Below are 7,147 nucleotides of genomic sequence, written 5' to 3'. Positions count from 1 at the left end.
GGTGGATGCACCCAAAGGAGGCTGTGACCCTGTGGAAAGCCCACACTGGAGCAGGCTCCTGGCAGGAGCTGTGGACCCATAGAGAGAGGAGCCCATGTTGGAGCAGGTTTTCTGGGAGGACTTGTGACCCCACACTGGAGCGATCTGTGCCTGAAGGACTGCACCCCAAGGAAGGGACCCATGCTGGAGCAGTTCGTGAAGAACTGCAGCCTGTGGGAAGGACCCATGTTGGAGAAGTTCATTGAGGACTTTCTCCTGTGGGAGGGACCCCACGCTGGAGCAGGGGAAGCGTGTGAGGAGGAAGGAGAAGCAGAGACAATGTGTGATGAACTAACTACAGTGCCCATTCCCTGTCCTACTGTGTTCCTGGGGGGAGGAGGTAGTGAAAATTGGGAGTGAAGCTGAGCCTGTGGGGAGGGGTGGGGGGAAATGTGTTTTAAGATTTGTTTTCATTTGTCATTATCCTACTCTTACTTTTGACTGGCAACAAATTAAATTAATTTGCCTGAGTCGAGTCTGTTTTGCCAGTGACAGTAATTGGTGAGTGACGTCTCCTTGTCCTTATCTCAGCCCATGAACATTTCATCATATTTTTCTCCCAGTCCAGATTAAGAGGGGGAGTGATAGAGCAGCTTGGTGGGCACCTGGCATCCAGCCAAGGTCAACCCACCACAGAATTAAATAAGCATATCTTTGCTATTACACCACACATGGCATTCATAAAATACTGAGTAAGTACAGATCCAGGACAGGTAACCCATGCAGTGTATCTTTTAATTTTGACATTGTTATGATTTTCCAGACATTTTGTCAAACATGCAAGAATATACGTAAACAGACCAAGCATTCTCAGGCTGTATGAGAAAATACCAAGGAAGATAGGGTCAAAAAAACCTTAGTAAATTCAAGACATTTGTTACCATCTATTTCTCCTATTTGTTTATGAAAAAGGCCTACTACACTTTGAGAAACTTGCGTGGTTTTGAAAGCAAATCTGCATATGTCACTGTTCATCTGTTGTTTCAAGCATTTACCGCAAGATTTTTTTTTCAATTTCCCCCCCATATTTTCTGGGTTCTGAATTCGGAATGATGAATCTGTAATTTTATCACTTCACATTACCTTTTTTGAAAGATAAGAACCACATTTGCTTCAGACTTCAACCTTTCAGTATTTACCCATTCTCAACATAATCTTTAATGGCTTTAATGAGCATCACTCAGTTCACTAAATATTGTATGATAAAATTTATCAATATTTCCTAATTATCTCAGGTTTTTACTCAATAAATTCTGCCAACTGTAGTTCATATGTCACAGAAGCAGCATATATATGCTTATGCTTATCTTGAATTTCACAGAGATACCTTATGAAAATTGTACTGTACAAAATAAGATAGAGATTCTACAGTTAGAAAAGTTTCAGTACAGATTCTTTTAAATCGAATATTGACTGACAATAACATTGTGTCCCTTTCTTCTTGCTTCATTCTCCAAAGTACTGATATATGTATAAAATCTACATAAAACTTTGACAGGCATACATTAGAAGATAAATTCAACAACATTTTAGTCTGTCCAGTGATTTCCTATTAATTGGGTCATTATAACACATTCATTTTGCAGGAATATCGCAGATACTTGTCATCCAGTTGACTAATAAAAGGGTACCAAAAATGTGGCATGAGGTGTATTCACAGCTGGAGGAGAGCAAGATAACTTGGCTATGAAAAACATATGAAAGATAAAGGATAAAGCAAATGTTCACTGCTTAAAAATATATTCTACACATGTGCAAGTAGACAGCACATGTCCAGGTGTAAAATCCATGTAAGAAATTTCAGAACCACATGAAATCATGTATTCATCATGTACCTTGGACTTGCTAACCTGTCCTCTGCTCACTAATCCATCTCTCCTAGGATTCATTTTGATATTCTAAGTCCCTAAGTATCCTCTAACAGCTGTCACTCTTTAAATAAAATTCCCAGAGGAATGCTTTCTTTCCTGCATCAAAATTACACTGGACTGCACCCAAGTTGGACAATATTTAGTCCTGGACCAGAAACAGATTTGAGTTCCAATATTCGTGATTTCTCACAGCTAGTACAGGAGTTTTGTGTACTTGGAAAGCTAAGTATCACAGCTCTTCAAATAATATCAGTTCCATGAATAAATATAAACACCTAAAATACTACATTATGTTTTCAAATACAATCTTCACCTTTTTAGTCTTGCTTTTCCTAAGTAGTAAAATATGTACCCAGTTGGGAAACCCCCCCCCCCCCAGATTATTTGCAATGTATAGTTTTGATAGATAGATAGATAGATAGATAGATAGATAGATAGATAGATAGATATCATGGCAGGTTTCTCAGATCTAGATTCTTTAGTTAACTTTTTCCTTAGTTAATAAATAACAAATGAATTTACTTTTGTTAATATCTTTGAGGTCCTTGGACTACATGTACATTGAATTTATTGTCATGTGATGCCTTTCCTGTGTTTGGAAGACCAAGCTGTGGAATAAGTTTGAGAAAACATGCTCTGTTTGGATACGTTGAAAAAAATCTTTTCTGCCAAACTAGTTACACCTAGGGCAAGCAGATATGGAAGAATTCTCTTTCAGCCTCTATATAGAGCAGTATGCAGTGTAATACTGCTCTTTCTGCACTATGTATGAAGAATATGAGAATGTATTCGATTGGACTATTAGCCATCAGTTTTAAGCTAGTGAAAGTAACTGTTTTATGTGTTTCAGTTCTGTGCCAAAATGAAAAGAAATGAAAAAAACCTGTCACAGTTCTTCACAATAGGAACCAAGAATGTCAACAACAGAAAAATAACTACCACAAGTCAATATAGCAGAGCCATGGCAGGGCTGTGTTTTAACTGAAAGGTGGTGTAACCTTTGCTAGTTGTGTGTATGGTAAAAAAGGAGAGGAAAAACATTAGCCAGCTAGTATACATAAAGTAGGAGAGACACTGTATTTACAGCTGCTGCTTCTCTGAGGAAATACCTGACTCAAACAGCAAGAGAATCACAAAGTCATGGTGAAAGATATACAAGTCCCATTGACTTTGGAGTTGAAATATAAACTTTAGTTTGTAAATAAGGTTCACTGCTGCTTAACATTGCAAAGAATTGGTATGGTTCTGAACAACCTGTGCAATGGAAAAATTACCTTTTGAATTCACTGATGTTTTAAACTAATTTCCCACACATTTAAGAACTGTGCTATAAGAAGACAAGAAAAGTCTGCTCCAGCCATGTTGTCATTTATATTAATGTTATCTGACCTATGTGGTCACAGCTATAGACCAATCAATGACTAACATCATGCTAAGGAATAGGAAAACACAAAATTATATGAAGTCCCCAGCCCAGAAAGCTTGAATTCCAGTTTTTTAAACACCATGCATATTTACAGGTTAAAGAAATAAATAGTAACTTTTCCTCAGTGTCTCATTAATAACTTCTTTTTTCTCCCTCTTCTATTGGTAGATTTTTCTAGCTTTTAACAATGCACTGCCAAGCAACAACCTTGGAAGAATATTCGTCTAACACAGAGCAGAAGTTTTACTGATATTCCATATGAATACTTTCCAAACATCTACTTTCTGTAACACCACAGTAAACTCCTACATGAATGGAATGCAAGGGAATTCAATATCACAGAGCATAAACTCCACATTGTTTTCTTCATATTTGGATGTCTCCAAGATCATCCCCAAACCCAACTCTAGTATTCATTCAAAAGAATCACGGGTATCTGAAAATACTGAGATGAATAATTTTCTCTCAAGATATCAGGAAATCTATTCTGTTAAAAATAAATTGATATTTGTCTTGCAAGTTCTTGATTTTAAGACCTGAAGCTAGTGAAATGTTCATGTCCTTGGTATCTCACAGGATTATCTCACCAAAGCTTTTTTTCTGCTAGCTGTTTCCACGTTGCTGAATAAGACATCACCTGAACAATGGAACCTTTACTTCAGCAGATTTGAGCTCCTTATTCAAGTGATGGGACTTTAAAGATTTGTGTTATAAGGTCTTCTGGTTAAAAAACATTGTGCAATTTTGCTAAAATTATGGGGTTTTCATTTAAAAATAATAAACTATTTTTTACTGTCCATCTCTTGGAGACCCTCCTAGTTTGTCTGCTCCCTGTTTCGAACTCCTCTGTATGTCCACAGGAACCTTGTCTCTGACATAGTGGTGACATCTGACTGAACTATTTAGAAGTAGGGTAAGGATTTCACTGTGCTATGTTGAGTATTTTGAATTTGTATGCATCCTTATCTACTCAGATGGTGTGAAGAACAGTTTCTAAAATCAACAGATTGAATTTGTCTATTGAAAAACAACTAATGGAAGCCATAACAGAAATTATTAGCCCAGATTCAAAATATAGACCCCATACTGCTATGATAATAATGGTAATACAGAAATGAACTATATTTTACTTTCCTCAAATAGAATATATGTGTCCCTGATGAACAGGTGAACTGAATATTGAAAGGCTGTTTAACAACATTCATTAGCCCTATTTACATAGGCAAATATTATACATCATTGAAAAATGGAAATTAAAAGTTAATTTTCAGTGTCACGTGGATGCAATTAAATTATAATTTGTTCACACTAGTTGAAGTCTTTCTTTTGTTTCAGAATAGGACAGAAAATGAATCAAGCCACACTTGTATGTTCATATCTTAGCTAAGTCTCCCTCAGGAACTCTCATTAACCAGTGCAAGTGTGTGATTGATAAATTGGTAACTCTTGACTCCGTATGTCCTGAGCATGTATTTTCACACTCTGTAATTTCCTTCAGATTTCCTCAGAAGACAAAATTATTGTTGTATTCTCTCATCCTGTCAGTGTTAGGGTTCACTAAAGTAGATCACTTTATTTAGCACAGTGCTCTGAGATGCACGCCCAATATATTTGTACATTTGGGCACCGTTATCTCCACTGTTTACAGCCAAACAGGATATAAAGATCTCACACCATCAAACAAAACTTTGAGGTACTGAGTTTCCTTGTTTGTCACAATAACACCAATTTCGACAGAATAATTTCAAATGCTGTTCACATAGACACTGAAATATAACAAAAGCTAAGAACCCCAGGCACTCCTTGGGATATGGAGATTATCACAGTATAGACAGAAATTTTCCTTGGGTTTTAAGTAATTTATAATTGTAATTCCATTGCAGTAAATCATTGCAGTATCTTGCATTTCCCCGTATCATGATGTAAGGGCATTTAGGGTTAATCACACTTTGCAGTTAGTTTGCCATTGTTGCTTAGTCATTTCCTGAACAGCCTGTCTCTCAGCCTGCTATCCTCTGCTGATAGGAAATTGATCTGAGGAAAGTTTTAAGCAGATAGCTATACTTCAGCCAGCACATATTTCTGAAACTTCCTTCTCATTGTCTCTTTCATGTGAAATCTCTCAGTTTCACTTCTCAAACTTTCTCAATGAGTGCAAACAAATACAGGTGTTAAGATGAAAGCTTTAGATGCATAAATCACATGTATCCAAAGCATGTGATAGCAGAGTTCACTTTAATCTCTGCCTTGGGACTCAATACTGTGACAACTCCCCTTCCTGACTTACCATTCAATTGTGCTTCCTTCACAATACAGGAAACAAGTAGCAAGCAAGTCCAGGTGCCAGGCTGGAAACACACAAAAGGATCACCCTTTCTGACAGGAGGCAGTCAGACTGTAGGCTTCACTGTCACAGAGTGTTTAGGTTACTCAAGACGTCTATAGGTGCAAAAAGCATTTAGACAAATTCCCAGATGAAAAAGCCAAAGAGGGTTGTCAAGCACCGTGCCATCATTTCTGCTTCAAAAATCTGTGTTACAGATTACTGGAAGATGGGTAGTGTTACTGGGACACCATCAGTGCGTGTTGTCTTTGCTATCCCATTTGGCTTTAAGCATATGATATTGCCCAGTGGCAGAAACAGAATGCTTTGTTAACATCATATCTCCTGTCTGAGATATGATCTTCAGCTGTGGAACCTTAAAAATGTAGCTCTCATTGGCTTTATTAGTATATCCAGATTTGCCCACCTAAACATAGGCATCTCCTTTGACTAGCTTTCACTCTGTCCTAAACTGGATTTTTCTTAGCCAGCTCCTTACAGTATTTTTCTTTAATATTAGTTTTTAATTTTTTTTTTCATGATACCAGCTGTACATTTCGCTAATGTAGGAATTTTTGTCCCACTGATTCGCAGCTCATATATTATTGCTGATTCTAATGTCAACACATGCAATATCCCATTATAAGCAAGTGGACTGCTGCTGATCAGACCCTGCAGTCTCTTTAGACTTCTTTCAGTTTAGAAGGATATTCACAGGAAAAAAAAAAATTGAATACACTTGATCAGAGATGAAAAATATGTCTCCACCTGCTGGTTGGTTTTTTTTTTCACTTTAGCCACTTGTGGCTGTCTATTCCCCTCTGTAATACATCAGAAAACAGAGCTGTCCTGTGCATCTGAGGCTTAAAGGTATCCTTGGCAAGAGCAGATCCTGGAACCAAATATTCAAAAACTAAAGATTCATTTCTTCCTTAGTGGTGGTATGTTGACAAGTGCATTATGATCCATTTGGATAAAGGCTCTTCAAGTAGTTGTCAGTAAGATCTATGTTTAAACATTGCAATTAAACTCCCTAAGTAGATCAGATTACAAGATCGAATTGTCAAAGAAAGGAAGTTACCAGGTAAGCACAAATCTTGCAGTGTCTTCAATGGTCACAGGGTACAGATACATCTGCAGGATTTCTGAAGCTGTAGTTTCTCATTCTAGAGAGAAAGAACACATTATGCAAATGATGGACAATTCTTAATGCCAGATTTCTTAGGACCTAGGGAGCTGGTCCCTAAGGAAGCATACAGCAATGCTTCAAATATAATACTGGTGAAGACTGAAAGCTGAAGTTCTGCTCCTTTGCATAATCAATGGGGGTAATGCTGACCATTTTGTTAGAAGCAGCGTAGATATTTTTCAAACTTTGAAAGAATAAGAATCAAGAGTCTTGAAATGGTGCTTGTATTGCATACATGCGCTACACCAACTGGTGCTTGTACTCTCCAAGACTTTTTTGGTTCAAACTGACAGTCTATC

The sequence above is a fragment of the Aquila chrysaetos genome, chromosome Z (assembly GCF_900496995.4).
Source record: "Aquila chrysaetos chrysaetos chromosome Z, bAquChr1.4, whole genome shotgun sequence".
In the NCBI taxonomy this organism is placed as follows: Eukaryota; Metazoa; Chordata; class Aves; order Accipitriformes; family Accipitridae; genus Aquila; species Aquila chrysaetos.
This window is presented reverse-complemented; position numbering follows the sequence as displayed.